This window comes from Ranitomeya variabilis, chromosome 3, assembly GCF_051348905.1.
Source record: "Ranitomeya variabilis isolate aRanVar5 chromosome 3, aRanVar5.hap1, whole genome shotgun sequence".
NCBI classification, from domain to species: Eukaryota; Metazoa; Chordata; class Amphibia; order Anura; family Dendrobatidae; genus Ranitomeya; species Ranitomeya variabilis.
The window spans coordinates 412,538,492-412,564,745 of NC_135234.1; the positions used below are offsets into that span (position 1 = coordinate 412,538,492).

Below are 26,254 nucleotides of genomic sequence, written 5' to 3' on the forward strand. Positions count from 1 at the left end.
CTTCCTGTTCTCTGTCCTCCTCGTGGTACAGCAATGGCGGCCATACTTCAATTTCACATAGTACAACACAGTCCATTGTAATCCATGGCGCATAGGATACGGCAATTCCAGGGCACGAAATCCTGCTCGTGACACCAAAGTTGACGCACCCACAGGGCAGTGGGGTACTCGGTACCGGGTCCGGTCGCAAAAGGGGATGTCACGGTGGCTGCGACCCGGTCTGTGGCCCTGGGCATCAACGTTAAAGGGGGATAAATGTTCAAAGTTTGTCGGGAAGCCACCTGTGGGGTTCGGTCAATAGGGGGGACCGACGCTCCATTAAAGGGTCTCCTGGGGGATGTTGCGGCATCCCAGATGTTACACTTCCCACAGGTGAAGCGGGGTCCCCAGGGGTCCTATGGTGTGTGGCGTAGATGGTGTAGTCGGTGAATAAATGGAGGAGACAAGTGATAAGTCCTTACCTGGTTTACTTGTGGGTGACAGGCCACAGTCCAGGGTACCAGGCACGGATGATGGTGGTCCGGACAACTCAAGAGGCAAGTGAGAGTTCTCTTTTCCCAGTAGAGGTCCATGAGCCTTTCCTTCTTGCACCTTTCTAAGTGAGGTCCCTGCTGCTTTAAGCTTCCTACAAGGTCCTCCAGTTTCCCCGTTCTGGGACAGGTACCTGCACGATGGGCAGCTTGAGCCTTTTTACAGGGACTCTCAGATGCCCCAGGCTGCTCCAGTGCTCCTGTGTCTCAGGCGTGGTGCGGGCAGGTGATGTATAGTATAGTGCCCTCCGGTTCTGCTCCGTGTCCTAGAGTCCACGAAAGCCTCGGACTCACGGTACCCGAATTACTGCGCTTCAGCTCCGAGGGAGCCCTGACACAGTTCCCCTCTGAGCACTGCCTCTCTCCTGTGCCATTTCCTTTCAACTGCTCCACATGCAACCCAACAGGTTTCTTCTTCCCAGAGGCTGCAGCTCCCTCGTGGCTGCCAGGCCTCTCACATCTGCTCCAGACATCCTTCTCCGTCTCCCTCCAACTGAACTCACTCCTCCTCCAGGTCAGGCAACATAAAGCCTAGGGAAGCTCCCCTGAATCCTGGTCTTGAGCTCCCCCTCCTGGCCTGGATTCAGAATGTGTTGCATGTAAGTGCCTTACCTGGTGAAGAGAACTCCTTTGTCTCTGAGTATGACATTACCTTCCCCGAAGGAAAGGCAACATCACTGCAGCAACTGGTAACCTGGGGTGCTGCAAGTGCGCCCGTCGAGGTCATTTTCATGTGCTGCGCCCTGACATCAGCCTCTGATAGGTCAGCAGCCATGTTAACTATTGCAGTGTAGACTTTACTCGGATGTGCATTCAGTTGAAATCATCGGGCCCCCTCTACGTCCTACTCGGGGGCCCGCAGAGGACCTGGGCCCCCTGCAGAATTGTCCGGTATCCCAGTGCTCCAGTCCGACCTTACTTACAGACACTGATATAAAACACTGACTAAATATTGAAGGTGTGAACATGGCCTTAGAAAGGGGTTTGTATATGGTTATATAAGTGACAGCTACGGCAGCTCAGGGCATCTCTGCTACCTTGACAACCTGGCCTGACGGACCCTGGAGCTTGCGTAACCTGATCCTCTCCATGCTATAATGACAGGGGGCGTTCCTCTCTCAGGACATGCGCTGTAGGAAACTGAGGGATGCTGATGACAGCGTGGTCTTTGTTTTCTCTTTGCTTAATGTGTCTTCTGTGATGGATTATACCGGCAGGGTGAGTGCAGCTGATATTAACCATTGCATCACAGACATATGCACTTTTTACAGTCTCTTGTGTATATTTACACTAGACCTATGTATATCTTTCTTTTAGATTGTTATATGTACACATTATGGAATGACTATAGATCTTTATGTATCTTTTTTTATGTTTTATGATGCCATTTAGTAGTTTGGCATTATGGGTATACAAGGTTCGCTTAGTCTAAGGCTACATTCACACATCCATGTGACATGTCTGTATGCTTACCATTTGATCCTTGTGACTAGTAGTGTCATTGATCCATCCATTTCAAAAACAGATCTGGCCATTAAGGTAAAATGGAAGAAACAGAGAAAATGTACTTTGGACTTCAGTGATCTATCATCCATTCTAACTGATCCATTGCTAAAAGTCAATGGATCCAAAAATTCTTCGGTGAAAAAAAACAGAAGAGAAAAAACAAAGAAACAATGAAACTAGGATGTAACTAGGATGGCACTTGGGTTTCCTGAGTGTGATGAGCTGAACCATAGCATGTGCCTGGGACTGTAGGAGAGGATACATTCAGACATTGGCGTGTCACCATCCGAGAGGTATTGACAGATTTTTTTTCCCCGGTGTTATCTTAGATGCATCAGTTTTTAGTCTCTTCCGTTTTTTTTCAACTGAACTTTTTTTTTATCCAATGACTCTTCACAATGTATCAGGTAGGGATGAAGCTCTGAAGTACAAAGTATGTCTTCCATGCTCCATTCATTTTCTACCAATCCTCTTAGACTTTAATGGTCTGAACCGCAAAATGAGCTCACAGACAGGAGACAGATCCGTTTTTAAAGTAAATGTGTATGAGTCAATGAAACTCTATGAGTCTGTGCGCTGTCCCGAGAAGAAAGGACAGACAGCACTAGGATGTGTCACACGGATGTGTGGATGTAGCCTTAGTTCACATGAGAGGATAATAAATACGCAGAATTTCATCCAGAAAAACGTGATTTTCATCTGTATTGTCTGTCTGCCATCATCTCTATGTCAATGCTTTACATCCAAGTGGCATCCGGCTTATACATCAGCAGTAATTAAAATCTATAAGACCAAATACCATTTCTTCAGTTAATAGTCGCAATGTATCTATAAAAATTGGGTGCCATACAGTTGTTTTGCATGGGATTAGATTTTTTGCACACCCAGAGACATGGATAGGCGAGTCTCATCCATGGCAGACTAATACATGCTGCAATCTTTGTCACATGGACATTCGGGCTGTGTGAGGAACATGTCATCTGGTCAGCCCTACTGACTAACATTGGACAGTGCGGTTAGTGTGAGGTCGTTTTTATCAAAATTACAGTAGTGTAACCGGTTACTAGTCAGAGTTGTGGAGTGCTGCTGTCACCCTTTACCCTGTTACTGTGCACATGGGAAGATTGGGGTCCACCTCCTGCAGTGCTGCTGTCACCCTTTACCCTGTGCACATGGGAGGATTGGGGTCCACTTTCTGCAGTGCTGCTGTCACCCATTCCCCTGTTCTTGTGCACATGGGAGGATTGGGGTCCACCTCCTGCAGTGCTGCTGTCACCCATTTCCCTCTCCCTGTGCACATGGGAGGATTGGGGTCCACCTCCTGCAGTACTGATGTCACCCCTCTCCCTATGCACATGGGCGGATTGGGGTCCACCTCCTGCAGTGCTGCTGTCACCCCTCTCCCTGTGCACATGGGAGGATTGGGGTCCACCTCCTGCAGTACTGATGTCACCCTTTACCCTGTTACTGTGCACATGGGAAGATTGGGGTCCTCCTCCTGCAGTGCTGCTGTCACCCTTTACCCTGTGCACATGGAAGGATTGGGGTCCACTTCCTACAGTGCTGCTGTCACCCCTCTCCCTGTGCACATGGGAGGATTGGGGTCCACCTCCTGCAGTGCTGAGTGTCACCCCTCTCCCTGTGCACATGGGAGGATTGGGGTCCACCTCCTGCAGTGCTGCTGTCACCCCTCTCCCTGTGCACATGGGAGGATTGGGGTCCACCTCCTGCAGTGCTGCTGTCACCCCTCTCCCTGTGCACATGGGAGGATTGGGGTCCACCTCCTGCAGTGCTGCTGTCACCCATTCCCGTTCTTGTGCACATGGGAGGATTGGGGTCCACCTCCTGCAGTGCTGCACTCATCCTTATGTGCAGAGCTCCTCATACACCTCTATGCTGCAGCATTGCGCCTCGTTTTCTACTAGAGGGCAACAGTCTCCTCTCTCCGACATACATTACAGCGCCCAGTGAGCAGACATGCAGCACTCCGCCGCCTAGCTTCTCCTCCCTTCTAGGTGGCACTGTGACGGGGAGCGCTGCTGGAGGCGCTCCGTACCTCAGCCGCGTGTCTATGGTAATGAGCTGTCCAGCACTTCAGCAGTGACAAGGGCTTTTCTAGAGCTTTGGAGGAGACGCATCCAGTTAGACGCTCATTGACTTCCATAGTTTCTCATCCTCGAAGTGCTGAGCGGCTCCTGACGGCTGCAACATCTCAACCAGCAGACAGCGGAGCAGCAGCCCGACCCGCAGACAGCGGAGCATCCTGAGGCTGCAGCCCAGACCCGGGACCCTGCTCCTAGGGGAGACCCAAGAGCCCTAATGGCCCTCTGAAGACATGGGAAGGCAGAGCTCACATGACGGTAAGGCGCACCGCTGCAGTCTGCCCACAAGGGCTGACCCCGGGCCATCTCCCCCGTCCCCCTCCGGGGAACAGATGGCAGGAGCTGGGAGGGGGTCGGGGATCGTCCGACATCATTTACACCTGTGTGTTCCGGGAGGGACCCGGCTAAACGACAGGCATCGCAGGAGAGCACTGGAAAAGTTCCGGATCACAGACAGGGATCAGAGGGGCTGTAGGGGGGTCCTGGCTCCTAGTTACAGGGGTCACTGTCTGCGGAGGACTCAATATATAGTAAGGGCACATCACCTATCTATCTGTCTGTATGTCTAGCTACCTATCTATATATCTATGATCTATCTATTATCTATCTATTATCTATCTATCCCAGAGCTATCTATCTATCTATCTATCTATCTACTATCTATCTATCTATCTATCTATCTATCTATCTACTATCTATCTATCTAGCTATCTATCTATCTACTATCTATCTATCTATCTATCTACTATCTATCTATCTATCTATCTATCTATCTATCCCCTATCTATCTATCTAACTATATATCTATCTTTCTATCTATCTATCGATCTATTATCTATCTATCTATCTATCTATCTATCTATCTATCTATCTACCTACCCTCTATCTATCTATCTATCTATCTATCTATCTATCTATCTATCTATCTATCTATCTCCTTCATCTATCTATGTATTATCTATTTATCTATCTTATCCATATATATATATATATATACACATACATATTTCCATGACACAAACATACATTATTTAGATGTAATTGTCTTTAGTAAGATATGTATCACTATCTATTTATCCACATCCATTTATATGACTATCTATAGATCTATCTATATATTTTTTTTTATTATGTATTTCTCTTTAGCGATATATCTATATAATTCTCTCTGGATCTGTTTCCTACTATCCATCTGTCTATATTTCATTTCTCTTTATATTTCCTCTACAAATATATCTATCTTGCTGTGTCATGTGTCATCTTTTATAGTATCTATTTATCTATCTTTGATCTAGTTATCATTTTTCCTTAATCTAGCATTTCCTTATTAAGCCACGGTTGAATTAACCAATGGTAGCAGGTTAATCACTATCACTATACAGCTATTGTATATAGTGTTGTTTGTGATGACACAGGTCAGAAAGTGTCATGTACAAATGACCTTCCCAATGGTGTAAAGTTCCCATCACAAGTAGTGTAAGGGCAGCAGAGTTGGCTGAGCATCTTGTTCCTGTGGTGAAGCATCGGCTCCATCTTGCAGGGCTTCATTCACCAGTGACCTTTCTAAGCATGAGCCCCAATGTGTCCGGGAATGTAGTGCAGCGCAGGTAGGAGTTGCTAATAGCAGCGCGGTATTAGTTCTACTATAATTAGAATGTGCAGGATGAGGAAATAACACATTTTATTACAGTGTCCTAACCCCAGGCAGACATATAAAGAGATGGTTTATTTACGAGCAGGTAAATATTATTATTATTGTCATTCTTTTATTATTGATTTACAGCAAGAATGTAAATTAGGAAGCTGTTAGTAACCATTCAGCAACCACAGGGAACAATTAAAATAAGTGTTAATAATAACGGCTGCATTATTCCAATATTTATACGATCATTGGGAAAGTGGTCATATTGTTCATAGTGTCCTTCATTCATTTTCATGGTTCAAAGGAACATCTTCAGTGACTTCGCTATATTATTTATATAGCTATGAAGCAGACCTGGGTTTGCCAGAATATTAAGGATGAGCTTGACATTTGCCGGAATTTCATTTGTTATGGGGTTTTCTGTCAGTTCTCTTTGCATAATGGGACTTTGTGGGGAGGTGAAAAGAACATTGAAATGACAAATTCAGCTCTGCTACACCGTTGTCGTGCTGTATTTGTGCCTGTGATGAGCATACGCACTCCATGGTGCAGGTTAGTTTGTGTTGTGTATGCGGTTATTGCCTTCATCCTCTATGTAATTGTGATATAGAAAGTCCACTTTCTTGCCCACATGAATGTTTATTGTAAAAAAAAAATCTGTGTTTCTACACCGGGTTGAGTAGGAAAATGCATTTTCACTATTTATTGTGATTAATACAGACACAAAGCAACTAAATGCTTACTCTCATCACGTTCACACATTCCTACACAGGAAAGCATTTGTTTATTTTACCGAGATGCAGAGATTGTTCTAAGGAACATTGCCTGGTGTCCAGGTGTGAGGCCGGAGATAAAAGCCATGGAAGATAGCTGCACTTCTATCTGGCTCTTCATTCTGGCCATAGATTAATTGTTCCTCAGCTAAGAACCAAAGGACAACATATATTATCGTCATTACATGTTCCATTACCTTATTGTTTGCTCTCTTTCTTTCTTTATTTCCTTCCTTCTTTTTCTCTCTTCTCTCATAAACTCTCTGTTCTTTCTTTCTCTCTTTCATTTTCCTTTCTTTCATTCTTCCTCTTTATCTATCTTTCTTTCTTTCTTTCTTTCTTTCTTTCTTTCTTTCTTTCTTTCTCTTTCTTTCTTTCTTTCTTTCTTTCTTTCTTTCTTTCCTTCTCTCTCTCTTCTCTCATAAACTCTCTGTTCTTTCTTTCTCTTTCGTTCTTTCTTTCTTCTCTCACAAGCTGCTTTTTCTTTCTTCCTTTCTTTTTTTGTCTCTTTCATTCTTCCTTTCTTTCATTCTTCCTTTTTTCTTTCTCTTCTTTCTTTCTTTCTTTCTTTCTTTCTTTCTTTCTTTCTTTCTTTCTTTCTTTCTTTCTTTCTTCTCTCACAAGCTGTTTTTTCTTTCTTCCTTTCTTTTCTTGTTTCTTTCTTTCTCTCTTTCGTTCTTCCTTACTTTCATTCTTACTCCTCTTTCTTTCTTTCTACTCTCACAATTTTTTTTCCATGTCTTTCTATCTCTCTTTCGTTCTTCCTTTCTTTCATTCCTCCTATCTATCTATCTATCTATCTATCTATCTATCTATCTATCTATCTATCTATCTATCTATCTAGACTTGTATTTGTCACAGCTGTACATTAGGTGAAGAATAATCCTCTTCTGGATTTGTTATGACCGTTGGGGTGTGGTCTGAGGACTTACACCCCCTTTTACATATTAATAAATATTTAATATAAATTCTATTTATTTATCTGTCCAACCATATTTACTATCCTGTCTGTTTAAATCTAGCTCAGTCTTACATCTGTGCTTCCGCTCGTAAGGATGCAGCATTATGCATGTTTAATAGTCTTTTAAATAATACAAGACAGGTATTGCAATTTTCATCTCAATGTTTTTTGCAGACATATTGAGCTTTAGGTTAGTTTGCAATTAAAGGGAATCTATTAGCATATTTATTTGCTCTATATGCAGGAAATATGAATTGCAAACAGTAGGGTTAAGTGTCAGGAGAGACTATTATGTCTTGAGCATTTTACTCCTCCCTCGGTAAGTTTTCCTTCTTTTTTTTTTTTTGGTTCCCTAGGATTGAGCATAAATTAAGGAGCCCATATATGTTCAGTAGCTGTTGGACAAATGCGCCTTCAGCTTACAGCTATGGCTCCTGACTCTCCTATTGCACAATGAGCTCTGTACGTGTTCTTACCAAGGAGAGGGGAGAACACCGATGCCAGACACCTCTGGCAGGGGCTTATCTCCCATGAGATGTTGAAATTCGACATATGCGATCCCTCCAACATCAACTTCTGAGGAAGAGTCAGAAGCATAATGATTGTGGGTGCGGTGTCGCAGTCTTACCTGGGCCTTAGAGCCATTGGGGGCCCAAAATATCCCTTTGGCCCTTAAGAGAAAAATGTTTCCATGGTATTTAGTTTCCCTGTTGGAGATTTCATATTGGGGCCTACAAACGTAAAATTACGCAACTGGTCAGGGAGCCTCCATTCACATTATTCGTCAACCGTTTTCACAGAAATTAGCCAGTGCCACTAAATAGTGTAACTTGGCCAATATTGCTCCAATTTGTATGGCCGCCTTTATTGTATGTACACGTGGCAGATATGTTAGAGAAATGTCTGCTACTGTCTCATTCATATTTTCGGTTAAACATCATTTTGCAGTTAGGGTTCATTATAAGATTTGCTCCATTTGGCCTTTACAGGCACTTTCTTTCTTGCACGTTTATGTATATTGTTGTCTGTAGCCATAAATCAGCTGATAGAAAAAGAAAAATTAAACAGTTACAAACTTTCCTGTTAGGCTAGGTTCACGGTTGCGTTTAGGTAGAGTGCGTAGGGCTGTTAAAGATAGGTACGCAGGACGTATGTGGAAGTAGTCGGAGCTTTAGGGAAAAAGTGCGGAAGTAGGTGAAGCTTAAGGGAGGAAGTACGCAGCCCTACGCACTCTACCCAAACACAAGTGTGAACCCGGCCTTAGACGGCCAGAATGAGCTCAGTGGCGGCTTCTCACGTAAAGAGGTCGGCCATTTTCTGTTGTTAGTGCAGCTTGCCTCACAGACTCACCCTCACTTCTGCCAGTACAATGGCTGCTGGTGGAGGAGCATGTACCAGACCTGTCCATCAGAATCCTCCAATAGAAAAGCATCTCACATTGCCTAGTGGATTGTGGACAGGCATATAGCAAATTAGTGTGCTGTAGAAGAGGGCTTAAAGATGCTGGCAATACTTTATATGGGATAAACCTGGAGACAGATTCCCTTTAAGTAAAAAAGATGTCCCCAAAGATGATTAATGCCTTTAACAGAATCATTTTAACATCCCCAGTAAGGCCGGGTGCACACGGTGCAGAAGTAGCAGTGCATGTTCGCTGCGTCCAAAGCACGGCCGTCTATTGTACGCAGGGGAATCCGCATGTGTTCACTGAACCATGCTGTTTTACCACGTTCAATACATTGCATGGGTGAAATTTATCTTGAGGATAAGCTACAAATAGACATGCTGTAGTCTGGAAAGACGCGACACATGTCCGTTTCCGCAGTTGATCCGCAGGCGTCTGTTGGCATGGGATTTCAAGAAATGCCATCCATTATGCTGTAACATCTGGACATAAGTACGCAGCGTCCAACCCGCAGCAACTCCGGCTCATGTACACATACCCTAATGTGTTTGCTTTGCCCGACATCACGATTGAAATGGAGACAGATTTTTTAAGGAATAGTTTCAGTACAGAAAACTAGCATTTTCAAAAGCACAGAGATCATAATGAATTTAAAAAAAAAAAAAAACTGGAGTATTTACCCGTAGCTAGCAATCAGATCATTTATTTCATTTTCAGCCTGCAACAGAAATGAGCCGGGATTTCACTGGCTGGCTCGGACAATTGCTCCAGTTTTTGTCTGCATTAGATATATAATGATGTCCAATATATTTTGTGTCCACATAGACTGAACTAGACCATTATGAGGTACATTCTGTTATTAAGGCCTCGTGTACACAGTAGAATAGTGTAAGGAGTCTGTATGACAGCACACTGATTGCCTATGGGCTTGTGTTATGCAGGCCTCGGCCACTGTAAAGTGTTTCCATATGGCAACATATCTTTCTCTACAGTATAATCAGTTGTCCAAAGGGGCGAGTCAGGCGGCTATATAATTCGGACAGGGATTGCAATGCAATGCACGGACTGGCCAGCCGCTCTCCCGACCCGACCCTGACAGTTTGTATTTCAATGCATTTGTCACGCTCCGGTCAGGAGAGCTGATGGTCAGTCTGAGCATTACATTGTGGTCCTTTTCTGAGTTATACGGCTATCTGACTCTTCTCTAAGGGACAATACCACTGTAAAAGGACAGAGCTTGGCACTATTTCTTTTTCAAGGAATTCTTGTGAATTTGTGAGAAAAAAACCCCATGGTGTTGCTCTGTATGTAATCAGAAGACAACAGAGGTACAGTATGGACCCATGTGTATAATCCCTTACTCTCATCGAGCGGCTAAGTAACTCTGGTGGGGTAACCAAAAGTTTCTTTCCTAAAAGTATAAATGGCATTCACTGAAATCTGACATACATTAGGACTTAAGTCTTCAGCTTATGCAGAGCCTTGAAAAAGTGTTCATACCTTATGGACTTTTCCACGTTCTTTCACGTTATACACACAAACTTAAATGGAACCTGTCAGCAGGATTGTGCACAGTAACATACAGACAGTGTCAGGTCGGCGCCGTTATGCTGATTAAAATGAAAGCTTGGTTGATGAAATCCATGTTGTGGATGTTGCTTATTCTTTATTTTCAGTTTAGAGTTAATGATATGCCTGTGCCCTAAGGCGGTCTGTGGGGGTCTGCATGTGGTGCTCTAATTACCGTAGGTACTCACCAGTATGGCTTCTGACAGGTCACTGATCCCTCACTCACCTGCCCCCTATTTTACATAATGAATATTATATATAAATACTGAAAAAAAACGTTTTGCAGGCAGGTGCCAAGCGTGGCACCTGCGCTGCAGCATAATCGCATGTGTAATGTGCGTATAATTAATATGGTTGAGGTTATCCTGATATATATTAAAAAAATTCATTTGAAATTGACGCCCGCCGTGCCTATGCAGTAGCAGCTATCGGTGTATACAGCTGATCCAATTGTTGTTACTGCGCAGGCATCAGCAGCGCCATCTTGCTAGAGAAAAAAATTTGAAAAAGTTCACGGGGTATGAAAACTTTTCCAAGACACTGTATATAGCTAACACCTGTACACATAAATATGGTGGATCCAATATTGGACATATGTGTTGTACCCCCTGTGCCAGAAGGCAAAGAGTAATGACTTTAGACCTTGTAGGACAGGGGTGGGGAATCTTTTTTCTGCCAAGGGCCATTTGGATATTTATACCATCCTTAGGGGCCGTACAAATTGCGCACTAACTCTGCCAACAAAGAACATCTTGATGCTGGCACTGGTGACAGGACGTAATCTTTCGTTGCACGCACCTCAATGCACAGTAGTAAACACAGTGGGCACGTGCACACAGAGCAAGAAGAAATTAATGGGCCGGCAGCCGTCACAATACAGCTGTCGACCCAAGCACTGTGGTGCCTGAAACTCTGCCGGGCAGTCGGATAAAAGGTCATCAAGGGTCGTGAACGGCCCATGGGCCTGAGGTTCCCCACCCCTGTTTTAGCACAATCTGAAAGGAAGGTAGAGCAGGACTTCTCGTTCTTGCGTGCTGCAATGAAGCATGCACTATTCTGTCGTGGCCACCTATTGGCATCGACCTCTCGCGCCAACAGGAAAACCTGACATGCTGCAGAATAACATAATAAGAATAATTGCTTCTAGGGAATAATTGAACCGCACAGCAAGTCTAGATAAGACTCTAGGGTGATCCCAGCTTAGTGCCTTATTAATAAAAAAGACCATGAATTCATCATCATGTTGGTTGACCTGCTTACTATATTCAGCACAGCTTGGCTTCATTTTTTGTTATGTATGAAATATAGTCACAGGATGCTTAGCACCCGGTAAAGCTTTAGCGAAAATGTCCTTTTAACTGGAGTGCTTTGACAATAGGCGAGCTATTTGGTGGTAATGATGGAAGATTCGGAACGGAAGCTGTGAGGTTTGCTATTCATATCCCCAATTGTCATCTTACACTTCTATGAAGTTACCGATTTACATAATATAATATGATGGTTAATTTCTGCTCCTCGTTAAACTTGTAAATGTCCAATTCTGTTTTTTTTTTTTTTTCCTTACCGGAGGTAGTAGACAAGGTAGAAATTGCTAATTAAATAAAAAGCTTATTTGTGATTCATCGGCAGATAAGTAGATATCTGTATGTAGATGAATGGAAAATCAGACCACGACTTGAGGATTCGGGGTGAATTATCTGTGACAGACAATTTGGCAATGGTTTCTTATGAAGAATTGGCAGAACCTATTTCTGATTTATTACGATGGTGTCATTAGTGTTATGTGGATTTGCTTTACTTCATATATTTTATTAGCGTCTACCGCCGGCACATTTAGGTTTTGCATATACTATATGCAAGGTAAAAATACTATATATATATATATATATATATATATATATATATATATATATACATACAGTATATATATTAGGGTGCCAAGGAAAAATGAACTTTGCAAATTGTTAAGTCTTACCCCTGAAATTTGATCCTTTTGGCATAAAGATTTACCATGTAAAATATGTTGACATTAAATTTAGATTTACCACTTGCTCAAGGCATGTGAATTATTCCATGTTTCTCATTTTCCACAATATTGTACACACAATAACCACTCAGTTTGTCATCATATCTTTAACTGGATATACTATTTATAATTCAAAAAACATAGAATGGCAGTAAGCATTCTATTACAGTAAAATATACATTATGCAATTATGTACATTGTACATGTATCAGTACTTAGTAGCAGTGTAGCAGTCAGTTCAGTTTTTCGCGTAAATATAATTAATCTGATCTGTAAACGGCATAACATACCATACATAACGCGGGATATGCATGACAATAAATACTAGACAAACATTTAAAACTGCAATATGATGTGCCATTGAGCAACCAGTAAATGATAACTAATCTTAAAAAAAGAAAATTATTAAATATCTATTACCAAAAAGGAACAAAATTAGGAGGTAAGACCTTCAAAAACCTTGCTACTTAATTTTTACCATGCATTTCCTTGGCGACCTAATATATATACTCGAGTATAAGCTGACCCGAGTATAAGCCGACCCCCCTAATTTTGCCACAAAAAACTGGGAAAACTTAATGACTAGAGTATAAGCCTAGGGTGGGAAATGCAGCAGCTACCGGTAAATGTCAAAAATAAAAATAGATACCAATAAAAGTAAAATTAATTGAGACATCAGTAGGTTAAGTGTTTTTGAATATCCATATTGAATCAGGAGCCCCATATAGTGCTGCACAAACGTTATGGCCCCCATATAGTGCTGCACAAATGTTATGGCCCCCATATAGTGCTACACAAACATTATGGCCCCATATAGTGCTGCACACACGTTATGCCCCCATATAGTGCTGCACAAACGTTATGGCCCCCATATAGTGCTGCACAAACGTTATGGCCCCCATATAGTGCAGCACAAACGTTATGGCCCCATATAGTGCTGCACAAACGTTATGGCCCCCATATAGTGCTGCACAAACGTTATGGCCCCCATATAGTGCTGCTCAAACCTTATGACCCCATATAGTGCTGCACAAATGTTATGGCCCCATAAGATGCTCCATACAGACACTTGCCCCATTTGCTGTTGCTGTGATAAAAAAATAAAAAATCACATACTCACCTCTCCGTCGCTCAGGCCCCCGGCACTTTCAATATTCACCTGCTCCTCATTCCGGCGCTGCTCAGTCTTCAGCGTCTCCTGCACTGACGTTGAGGCAGAGGGCGCGCACTAACCACATCACTGCTTAAGATGGAGCGGCGCCGGAATGAGGAGCAGGTGAATATCGCGTAGCGATCCCCTCCCCGTTATACTCACCTGCTCCTGGCGCTGTGCAGTCCCTGCTTCCCCGCAGCTTCTTCCTATACTGAGCGGTCACCGTTACCGCTCATTACAGTAATGAATATGCGGCTCCACCTCTATGGGAGGTGGAGCCGGATATTCATTACTGTAATGAGCGGTACCATGTGACCGCTCACTACAGGAAGAAGCTGCCGGTGCTGGGGAAGCCAGGGATGTGCAGGGACCGCACCAGGAGCAGGTGAGTATAATTAGACAGCCCTCGCTCCCCCTCCCCTGCCGACCCCTGGGTATGACTCGAGTATAAGCCGAGAGGGGAACTTTCAGCCCCCAAAAAATGGGCTGAAAATCTCGGCTTATACGGTATATATATTTATACACTGTACATATACATATACAGTGTGTATGTATATATATATATATATATATATATATATATATATATATATCACAATGTGCGCATAGTATGCGTCATAATTTTTATAGTTTTATTGGGATCTGTATTACGGGTACAGGGGTTACAGCTGCCATCTACAGTATAGATTAGGTGTGCTATGTTCTTGACAGTATTTATCTCATACAGTGATATCCCAACAGTGTATATCTGCTGCAGTATTATCTCAGTAGTATATATTTTGCACATACAGTATTATTTTCACAGTATACAGTATATCTGGTCCAGTGCACTGTTAACAATATATATTTGGTTCAGTGTTATCTTAGCAGTATGGTTTTGGCACATTGTTATCTTGCCAATATAGTGTCTTGCAAAAGTATTCGGCTCCCTGGAAATTTTCAACCTTTTCCCACATATCATGCTTCAAACATAAAGATACCAAATTTAGATTTTTGGTGAAGAATCAACAACAAGTGGAACACAATTGTGAAGTTGAACGAAATTTATTGGTTATTTTAAATTTTTGTGGAAAATCAAAAACTGAAAAGTGGGGTGTGCAATATTATTTGGCCCCTTTAACTTAATACTTTGTTGCGCCACCTTTTGCTGCGATTACAGCTGCAAGTTGCTTGGGGTATGTCTCTATCAGTTTTGTACATCGAGAGACTGAAATTCTTGTCAGTTCTTCCTTGGCAAACAGCTCGAGCTCAGTGAAGTTTGATGTAGATCGTTTGTGAACAGCAGTTTTCAGCTCTTTCCACTGATTCTCGATTGGATTGAGGTCTGGACTTTGACTTGGCCATTCTAACACATGGATATGGTTATTTGTGAACCATTCCATTGTAGATTTTGCTTTATGTTTGGGATCATTGTCTTGTTGGAATACAAATCTCTGTCCCAGTCTCAGGTCATTTGCAGACTCCAACAGGTTTTCTTCAACAATGGTCCTTTATTTGGCTCCATCCATCTTCCCATTAATTTTAACCATCTTCCCTGTCCCTGCTGAAAAAAGCAGGCCCAAACCACGATGCTGCCACCACCATGTTTGACAGTGGGGATGGTGTGTTTAGGGTGATGAGCTGTGTTGCATTTTATGCCAAACGTATTGTTTGGCATTGTTGCCAAAAAGTTCGATTTTGGTTTCATCTGACAAGAGCACCTTCTTCCACATGTTTGTTGTGTCTCCCAGGTGGCTTGTTGCAAACTTTAAACAACACTATTTATGGATAGCTAATATTGGAGAGACAAGAGTCAAAAACTAGCCATACAAGTAACCTTAGAATATATTTATTGAAAACTTCAATTTCCACCTAAAAAGATATATCACATATAGTACAAAATCATAATATAAATAGTGACAAGTGACTATATCCAACAGTGCACCTAGTGCTACAGGTTCACAAGACGGGACAATAATAAATAATGTGTTGCGGTCGTGAATGTTACCAGTCTCTGCATATGTGCAATGAAGATTGATGCATATCAGCTAGAGTACATGTTGCGATAATACAATCGCACTAACCATATAGCGCATCATAAGCAAACACCCCGCAACATGTAAAGGACAGATACACGAGCACGCCCCCTGAGGAAGCGGTGAATACACGAACGCGAAACGCGCGTTGGGGTAGCAATCCAGGGTCCAGACGGGTCGTTACGGATGGGTAATTAACCCTTTTATTCCTGTATCTGTCCTTTACATGTTGCGGGGTGTTTGCTTATGATGCGCTATATGGTTAGTGCGATTGTATTATCGCAACATGTACTCTAGCTGATATGCATCAATCTTCATTGCACATATGCAGAGACTGGTAACATTCACGACCGCAACACATTATTTATTATTGTCCCGTCTTGTGAACCTGTAGCACTAGGTACACTGTTGGATATAGTCACTTGTCACTATTTATATTATGATTTTGTACTATATGTGATATATCTTTTTAGGTGGAAATTGAAGTTTTCAATAAATATATTCCAAGGTTACTTGTATGGCTAGTTTTTGACTCTTGTCTCTCCAATATTAGCTAATTGTTAATTGAGTCGCCATGTGCATATAATTAACTGACGTCTATATCTGTATAAACTATTTATGGATAGCTTTGAGAAATGGCTTTCTTCTTGCCACTCTTCCATAAAGGCCAGATTTGTTCAGTGTACGACTGATTGTTGTCCTATGGACAGACTGTCCCACCTCAGCTGTAGATCTCTGCAGTTCATCCACAGTGATCATGGACCTCTTGGCTGCATCTCTGATCAGTCTTCTCCTTGTTTGAGAGGAAAGTTTAGAGGGACGGCTGGGTCTTGGTAGATTTGCAGTGGTATGATACTCCTTCCATTTCAATATGATTGCTTGCACAGTGCTCCTTGGGATGTTTAAAGTTTTGGAAATCATTTTACAACAGTATTATGGACCTACCTGTTGTGTTCCTTGGTCTTCATGATGCTCTCTGTGCTTCAAACAGAACCCTGAGACTATCACAGAGCAGGTGCATTTATACAGACTTGATTACACACAGGTGGATTATATTTAACATCTTTAGGCATTTAAGCATATTGCACGCCCCACGTTTCAGTTTTTGATTTTTCACAAAAATTTAAAATAACCAATAAATTTCGTTCAACTTCACAATTGTGTTCCATTTGTTGTTGATTCTTCACCAAAAATTTGCATTTGGTATCTTTATGTTTGAAGCATGATATGTGGGAAAAGGTTGAAAAGTTCCAGGGAGCCAAATACTTTTGCAAGGCACTGTATACTGCTCAAAAAAATAAAGGGAACACTAAAATCCCACATCCTAGATATCACTGAATGAAATATTCCAGTTGTAAATCTTTATTCATTACATAGTGGAATGTGTTGACAACAATAAAACCTAAAAATGATCAATGTAAATCACAACTAATATCCCACGGAGGTCTAAAGTTGAAATGATGCTCAAAATCAAAGTGGAAAATGAAGTTACAGGCTGATCCAACTTCAGTGGAAATGCCTCAAGACAAGGAAATGATGCTTAGCAGTGTGTGTGGCCTCCACGTGCCTGTGTGATCTCCCTACAATGCCTGGGCATGCTCCTGATGAGACTACGGATAGTCTCCTGAGGGATCTCCTCCCAGACCTGGACTAAAGCATACGCCAACTTCTGGACAACGTGACGTTGGTGGATGATGGAAGACATGATGTCCCAGATGTGTTCAATCGGATTCAGGTCTGAGGAACAGGCGGGCAAGTCCATAGCTTCAATGCCTTCATCTTGCAGGAACTGCTGACACACTCCAGCCACATGAGGTCTGGCATTGTCCTGCATTATAAGGAACCCAGGGCCAACCACACCAGCATATGGTCTCACAAGGGGTCTGAGGATCTCATCTCGGTACCTAATGGCAGTCAGGCTATCTCTGGTGAGCACATATAGGGCTGTGCGGCCCTCCGAAGAAATTCCACCCTACACCATTACTTACCCACTGCCAAACCGGTCATGCTGAAGAATGTTGCAGGCAGCAGATCGCTCTCCACGGCATCTCCAGACTCTGTCACGTCTGTCACATGTGCTCAGTGTGAACCTGCTTTCATCTGTGAAGAGCACAGGGCACCAGTGGCGAATTTGCCAATCCTGGTGTTCTGTGGCAAATGCCAAGCGTCCTGCATGGTGTTGGGCTGTGAGCACAACCCCAATTAGTGGACGTCAGGCACTCAGACCATCCTCATGGAGTCGGTTTCTAACCGTTTGTGCAGACACATGCACATTTGTGGCCTCCTGGAGGAGGTCATTTTGCAGGGCTCTGGCAGTGCTCCTACTGTTCCTCCTTGCACAAAGGCTGAGGTAGCAGTCGTGCTGCTGGGTTGATGCCCGCCTACGACCCCCTCCACATCTCCTGGTGTACTGGCCTGTCTCCTGGTAGCGCCTCCAGCCTTTGAACACTACGCTGACAGACACAGCAAACCTTCTTGCCACAGCTCGTATTGATGTGCCATCCTGAATGAGCTTTACTAACTGAGCAACTTGTGTGGGTTGTAGAGTCTGTCTCATGCTACCACGAGTGTGAAAACACAACCGACATTCAAAAGTGACCAAAACATCAGCCAGAAAACATTGGTACTGAGATGTGGTCTGTGGTCCCCACCGGCCGAACCACTCCTTTATTGAGGGTGTCTTGATAATTGCCAATAATTTCCATCTGTTGTCTATTCCATTTGCACAACAGCATGATAAATTGATTGTCAATCAGTGTTGCTTCCTAAGTGGACAGTTTGATTTCACAGAAGTTTGATTTACTTGGAGTTATATTCTGTTGCTTAAGTGTTTCCTTTATTTTTTTTGAGCCATTTGTGTATTTATACAGGGTATACCATGTATATGGATACACCTATATGGATACACCTAAATAAAAAGGGAGTGGCTGGTGATTTCAACCCCGTTTGTGGCACATTAGTATATGGGAGGGTGAAAACTTTTTATTTAGGTGTACCCATGTACATGGGCCACCCTGTGTGTGTGTATATATATATATATATATATATATATATATATATATACAGTATATAGCATAGTACAGCCTATGCAGCATATATCCGTTTCAGTATTATCTTGACATTATATTAGTACAGTAAAGTCTGTACAATCTATATAGACTGTGTCATCAACGTGACATTGAAAAAGGCTAGTCAAAAGGTTTTCTTACCATTTCTCTACCTAGAACCAAGGCACTTGGTCCAAGTATTGTATATTTACTTTAGGAACAATAGAAACTAAAGTATGCGTTATACTCTAAAGCGGGGCTCCCCAACCTGTAGCTCGGGAGCCACGTGTGGCTCGCGGCCCCATGAATTGTTGGCTCGCGACTGTCAACCAGCTTGATGCATTAGGTCCAGGTCTAGCAAACAGGACCACATCTCAAAATGGTGAATTCTGTGAGTAGCCCCGCACAGAATTCCAGATATCGATGCACATTTACTGGTCTTAGGGGTTTAGAGATGTTTTAGGTATGGTACGCTGGAGGTTTGTACTACCTGTTAGAGGAGGTGCTCAAAGCTGGATGTGACAGTGTGTTAGGAGAATACTAAATGGGGTATTGTGGGAACCCCTGGATCTCAGTGTACTGCTCTGGAGTGATTTCTGTGGAAAAGCTTTGGTTATCATTATACCCATAATGGGGGCTTTGGTTGACACTACTTTGAAGGGGGTGGGAGCTGGATGTGGCTCGCGACCCACTCTCTAAGCTGAATGGGACTCTCAAGGTCAGAAAGGTTGGGGACCACTGCTCTAAAGCAAGGTTCTATAAATGATAAAGACCTAAAAAAAAGGTCAGGTTACTCAGCAGAATCTGTTGCCCATAAGATGCCTCAGCACTCAGCGTTCTGCCACTGTTCTTCGCTTTACAGTATATTACATGGCACATTTCTGTAAACTCTGGCAAAGCAGTAAAGGTACCGTCACATTTAGCGAAGCTGCAGCGATCTAGACAACGATGCCGATCGCTGCAGCATCGCTGTGTGGTCGCTGGAGAGCTGTCACACAGACAGCTCTCCAGCGACCAACGATGCCGAAGTCCCCGGGTAACCAGGGTAAACATCGGGTTACTAAGCGCAGGGCTGCGCTTAGTAACCCGATGTTTACCCTGGTTACCAGTGTAAATGTAAAAAAAACCAAACACTACATACTCACATTCCGGTGTCTGTCGCGTCCCCCGGCGTCCGCTTCCCTGCACTGTGTAAGCGCCGGCCCTAAAGCAGAGTGGTGACGTCACCGCTGTGCTCTGCTTTACGGCCGGCGCTGACACAGTGCAGGGAAGCGGACGCCGGGGGACGCGACAGACATCGGAATGTAAGTATGTAGCGTTTGGTTTTTTTTACATTTACACTGGTAACCAGGGTAAATATCGGGTTACTAAGCGCGGCCCTGCGCTTAGTAACCCGATGTTTACCCTGGTTAACAGTGAAGACATCGCTGAATCGGCATCACACACGCCGATTAAGAGATGTCTGCGGGAGATCCAGCGACGAAATAAGGTGCTGGCCTTCTAGCTCCGACCAACGATATCACAGCAGGATCCTGATCGCTGCTGCGTGTCAAACACAACAATATCGCTATCCAGGACGCTGCAACGTCACGGATCGCTAGCGATATCGTTGTTAAGTTGTTCAGTGTGAAGGTACCTTAAGACATGCAATGACAATCATGCCAAACGCCACCTAGATTGCTGAAACCACAGACAGGGAAATAGGAGAGGCAACTGGGGCAGGAGTATAGGGTGCTGAGCATCACAGGGACTCCAACAAACCACTTTGTCTTTGTGTCTAGTTACAGAGGCCAACAAATTATACCTTTGCCTTGGGTGAAAAGGAACCCATGGTACACTTCTGCCACAGGCAAGTTGCATTTGGTAACAGAATTGTAAATTACTAAATACAATAAATAATTTAAAAAATCTAATTTTTAAAGAAATTATGCTGAGGATGAAATAGCTGTTTTATCTGAGCATAAAACAACTAGGCTATGGTCACATATATAGATTTGGTGGATGCCCATTACATTAATAGGGTACTGTAAAGCTTATACTGTACTGTACTTTGGGATTATCTGTGAGAACTCCTCACCAAAAACTAGTTTTATATACTGTATATACTAAGTACGGTACTGTATGAACAAACCTTCATATTACTGACTCTGTCAAAGTGTCTTCAAATAGTTGTATAAATCTTAGCAGTGAAATATCATTCATCCTATGCTGTGCTAGATGTTGTATAGGTGTAATCAGGGTCGCTGATTTTCCTGTTTGTGATGCTCCTCGTGCTGCCGTTTTTCTCTTTTGTTGATGCTTTTACAAATCAGTATTTATTGTGTGCTTCCGTAACAGAGAGAATAGCGTGACTATAATGCCATTGGTAGATGGTGCGTGGTGCACCGTTTTCTCCACGTGGAGCCCCATTCTTCTGCTTCAGATCCTGCTGTCCAAAATGCACTAATTTCAGTCAAATATAAAAACATAGAATAAGAATATTTGGGTAGGGAGTTTTTTCTTGATTAAAACTTAAAATATTGCAAGAACTTCCTTAGTGGGAATACTATATAATATGTATAACCTTACAAGTGCCGCAAAGAACATATGACACTAGCAATGTTTTCCCACCAGAACGTTTTCTTATCATGATAGTGTGATCCTTTCAGTAAGTAGTGCCTCTTTTTGCAACTTCAAGCAGCAGAGAAACAGATTATGGGTCCATCTTCTCCTTTCTCAAATTCAATTCCATAGTTTTTGGGAGTCATAAAAAATCATTAGCTTAGTCTCTTACATAAAATCTAGTGTAGGAAGCTACTTTTAAGTTGGCAGTTGCCACCTAAGCTACTGAACTAGCCTACAAGTAAAGTCAGAAGTCAATAAATACCCTCATGAGGGTCATTTAATAGTTGCAATTGCATTGATAAGTCAGCATTCACACTATGCTGTCTAGTTACAGTTCTTCAACTGCTGCAAAAAATGCAACTCAGTGTCCCGAGGCTTGCATAACATTGTTATGTCACAAGAGCCCTGCGGCCGCTATTGAGCTGCTGTTCTCTCACTTCTTTCGGCTGATCCTCAGCGTCTGTAAGAGGTGTAAGCAAGGCAGCCCATTAGAGGTCCCTGATTGGCTGCAGGGTTCCCGTGGCATAACAATGCACCAGGAGACTCGACAGTGCAATTGCTGGAACAGCAATTGAGTATAGGGTATCTTTATTTTACATCGGCAATATAGTGTTTAAGAAGGCGTTATCTTCGTAGTGGACAAACCATTTAAGTGCTGTGTAATAGGCTTGAGATACCAAAGCCTCCGAGTCATTGTTACCATATTACATCAGTACAGTCTGTTTTTTTTACTGTAATCCAGAGCAGTCATCTACCCCATTGCTCAGGTCAGGAGACTCTTGGTTGGTCCAGAGATGGCGGTCATGTGAAAACGAGCCTTAATCTGTTCTTATTTAAGCTGTCAGCTCACCGGTTTTTTTTCCGCCATGTCTGAAATGTTAACCCTTGCCAACAGCGAAAGGCTAACACTTTTGTATTCTTTACTTTTTAATTTACGTATAGGTATAGCCTCAATTATTCTAAATTGCGATTATAAATCCTCTTTAAGGAAAGTCCTCCCGGTAAATGTTAGGTGTTTATTTTTTAGGTCTTTTCTCTTATGAATAGGAGTTTATTTATAATGAAATTTAATAAGTGGCTGCAGTTTTATTGTAAATCATATTGCAATTACCGTTGCTCCCCAGTGTGTAATAGCCGACAGTTTCCTTCATTTCATTTTTCATCAGTAATTTTCCCGCAAGAATTAAATTTTCCTTATTTCCTGATGGAACTTTTAGATGCACAGCGCTCTGAGCAGACACTGGTAGCCAAGATGCAGGACGAGAGCTTCAGAGCGAATCCTTTCCCTGCATCAATGCATTGGTCACATATGAAACGTGGCAAATAGCTCTGTGTACATAATGGGACTGAGCCATCGTTCTCGGCCTTTATGACGTATCTGGGAAATTGCAGTTTTGATGGCAGACTTTATGATCCAAAGCAGAGCACATATTTGCTTCCTTTTGTTGCAAAGCAGCGCTGTCATCTCGCCCTGTCTGTTGCCTGTGCATGTCTTAGATGTGTGTTGCTCCTGCAGCAGTAATTGGTGGAAGAACAGATGGTGAATGTTAAGCTTTTGAGAATCTTTCTATTAAAGGAGCAGAGCAGAATTTTTAAGAAGGCAAGAAGAGGTAATAATATAGTGATCTCACAGCAATAATACATGGCCCATCAAAAGCCAACGCCGTATTATGTACTGTTTATTGTAGAAGAAATTAAAACTATGGGGCTATGAATTACCTGCAGCATTGTACCATTTGTCATTTTTCTATGGTGTATATTATTTATACGGTGAGGTACATTTTAATTTAGTGGCAGCAGCTGTTGCTAGGGCTTCAAAGGCGGAGAACCAATTTCCCATTGTTTGCTGCAGTATCCAGTGTCACCTATACTAAGAGATATTATATGACAAATACTGAGTTGGGCATAGTCGTTTTTTACTGTATACAGCTCTGGCAAAAATTAAGAGACCTGTCACGATGTGACTGACTCGGTATGAAACGACCCAACCGTAGGTCTGTCACAAACAGCAAAACAAACAAGGGAACACCGGGGACACAATTACAACAGGGGACCCTGTCGGTAGGGACTGGGGGAATGGATACCCAGTGGCATATCTGGGGGGGGCAGCCGGGGCATGTGCCCCGGGCGCAGCCGGCAGGGGGGCGCAGTCAGGCCGCCTAATTCGGCGGTCCGCAGTGTCTCCCCCGGCGGCTGCATCCTGCCGCCCCCGGTCTGGGAGTCAGCTGTTCTCTGTGCCGACTGTCAAGCTGACAGCCGGCACAGAGAAGCTGCAGAGTGCCGGCTCCCAATGTGTGCAGAGGTGGAGGGGAGCCCCTGCAGAGTGGCTGCGGCGGGCAGGGAGAAATCCCTGCAGCTCCGCTGCCCAGCGATCTGTCTTCCTGCTTCCTCTTGCTTCCTCTCACACAGACGCGCCGCTGGATGTCGTCATCATTCAGCGGCTGGCTGTGTCAGAGGAAGGCGATGGAGATGCTGCGTCAGAGCGCGAGGAGAGGTGAGAGGTGTGTGTGAATGTGTGTGTATGTGAGTGTGTGTGAATGTGTGTATGTGTGTGTGTGTGCTGATGTGTGTGTGTGTATGTGTGTGAGTGTATGTGTGTGTGAATGTGTGTGTGTGTGTGTATGTGAGTGTGTGTGTATGTGTGTATGTGTGTGTGTGAATGTGTGTGTGTATGTGTGTGTGTATGTGAGTGTGTGTATATGTATGTGTGTGTGTGAATGTGTGTATGTGTGTGCATATGTGTGTGTGTGAATGTGTGTATGTGTGTATATGTATGTGTGTGTGTGAATGTATGTGTGTGTGTGGCTCAGTATTGGGTGTGTGTGTGTGTGTATCGCGCTGCAGGGGAATGTGCAGAGAAGTGAATGGTGTGTGTGTGGGGGGAGGGGAGGGCAATGATGGGGCTGACGGGGGGCATATGTCCTTGGGGGGGCGGCAAAATGAATTCTTGCCCCGGGTGCCAGAAACGCTAGATACACCTCTGTGGACACCTCCTGCACTGGCCTGCAGATGTGCCCTGATCTTGCTATCGTCCCTATATGGGTTTTTTCACTTCATCGCCGACCAGGATACCTAGTCCCTCACTTGCCCTGCACCTATCCCTACGTAGGGAACTGGTAGGTGAGAGCACTGGTCCCACCACTGCACTAATACATCAAGGGGTAAGGAAAGACAGACAAGGTATAGAAAAACAACACAGCTTATAGCTGCAAAGCGCAGCACAGTGGGAAGAAACACCAGATTCACCCGACTCAGCAGAAGAACTACTTCCCAGCAAGCTCCTTCTCCCAGCTTGGTCGCTGCAGAATGAAGTAACACCGACAGTCAGCTGATGCATCAGGTGACCTCTTAAAGGATGGTGGGAGTGGTCACCACCAACATCAGCTGACCCAGCAGCAATGCAATGCAATAACACCAGTGGCCACCAGGGGGAGAAAACTGCATTAACCCCCGATGACCAGACAGGAAAAAAGGTCTTAAACTGAGGGAAACCAGATCTGCCACAAATCCAAAAATGAATCGTGACAGTACCCCCCTTTCAATGAGGGGCCTCTCGACCCTCAACACTGGATCTCACCAGTAAACAACCTACAGTGAGGATGTCTCGATTCACCAGAGTTCACCTCGGCAGTCAACTGACCCTCAGGTTTACGGTGAACACAGCACGATGGAGATGACAACATAGGCGGCACAAATCTCCAGAGCGCCGACCTGTGGAATGAGTTGTGTATGGGCATTACTGAGGGTAACTCCAGCTGCTAAGTCCCCGGGCTGACAATGGCTGACACCCAATATGGCCCGATTACCCTCGAACTCCAGATTCCAGTACCACACTTCCACCTGATATTTTTGGTGGACACCCATACGTATTCATTCACACACAGGTCCGGACCTGAACATTTATTTTCACACATGCTTCTGCCACAAGATGGTTAACTCTTTACAGAACTGACAACAGAGACGTCCCCCTGTGTCACCAAACTCTCACCCCCACTATGCACCAAGGGAACCACAACCCTCCTCAAATATAATGAGGGTAGAGTCTTGCCCCTACTCTCTGGCAGCACCTCTACTGCCCCCACTGGAGAAGAAGGGGTAGGTTGTAGAAGGACGGCAGAGATCATAGCTCCCGGGTGGCAGTCCTCACACGACTGACCCCAGCTGACTACTTCCCTGGACCACCAGTCTATGACCGGGTTGTGTTTTTTCAACCAAGGGAGTCCTAAGACCATGGGAGTTGGTATGCCCTCCAAGACGTAGCATGACAGGGACTCTTAATGACAAGCCCCTATATGCAGCTGTATATTGTCTACGACTTGGGTAATGCTCCCCTGGCTGAGCGGGGCAAAGTCAATGGCCTGGACGCTTAGGGGTCTCGCTAGCATCCTACTCATCAGGCCATGGGTCTGGACAAAATGAGCATCCACCAAATTGACTCCTGCTCCACTGTACACAAGCACCGGAATATTCTCAGCAACCCAACCAACAACCACCTCAGCAGGTAAGGTACACTGAGACGAGAAAATGGAGGAAATATACACTCCCTGGTCGCTTCCCTCCACACTACCAGAGGGACGCAGCTTCTTAGGTGGAACGGGTGTTTTGGTGCGAGCTGGGCAGACATTGATAAAATGACTGGTCTGCCCACAGTAAAAACATGACCCCACACCACGGCGAACCACATACCACCCCATTTGGGAACAACTCCTCCCACCTGCATGGGTTTGTCCGCCTGGTCAGGTGTGTCCTCCTCCCTAGCAAGGACTACAGGGGGCACATTTGGTGTATGTCTCTCCCTCAAGCGTCTATCCACCTGGATGGCAAGGGACATGGTGGCCTCCAACGACCCGGTGGTGGCGTACTGCACCAGAGTATCCTGCAACCTAGGGGACAGACCCTGCACAAAATGGCTCCTAAGGGC

The 26,254-nt window shown here is 44.0% G+C and overlaps 1 protein-coding gene across 4 annotated transcripts in view; it reads left to right on the forward strand.

Annotated features, from left to right (window-relative positions):
* The first annotated feature begins 1,664 nt into the window (after positions 1 to 1,664).
* The window catches only part of SRRM3 (serine/arginine repetitive matrix 3), a 678,443-nt gene continuing 653,853 nt past the window's right edge, over positions 1,665 to 26,254 (forward strand). For 3 of the 4 annotated variants that reach the window (XM_077296282.1, XM_077296284.1, XM_077296285.1), the window contains exon 1: positions 4,080 to 4,396. The gene's annotated coding sequence lies outside the window, so the exon portion shown is untranslated. Of the gene's footprint in view, positions 1,749 to 4,079; positions 4,397 to 26,254 lie in introns of those variants that run through there. The other variant, XM_077296283.1, reaches the window with a different exon arrangement.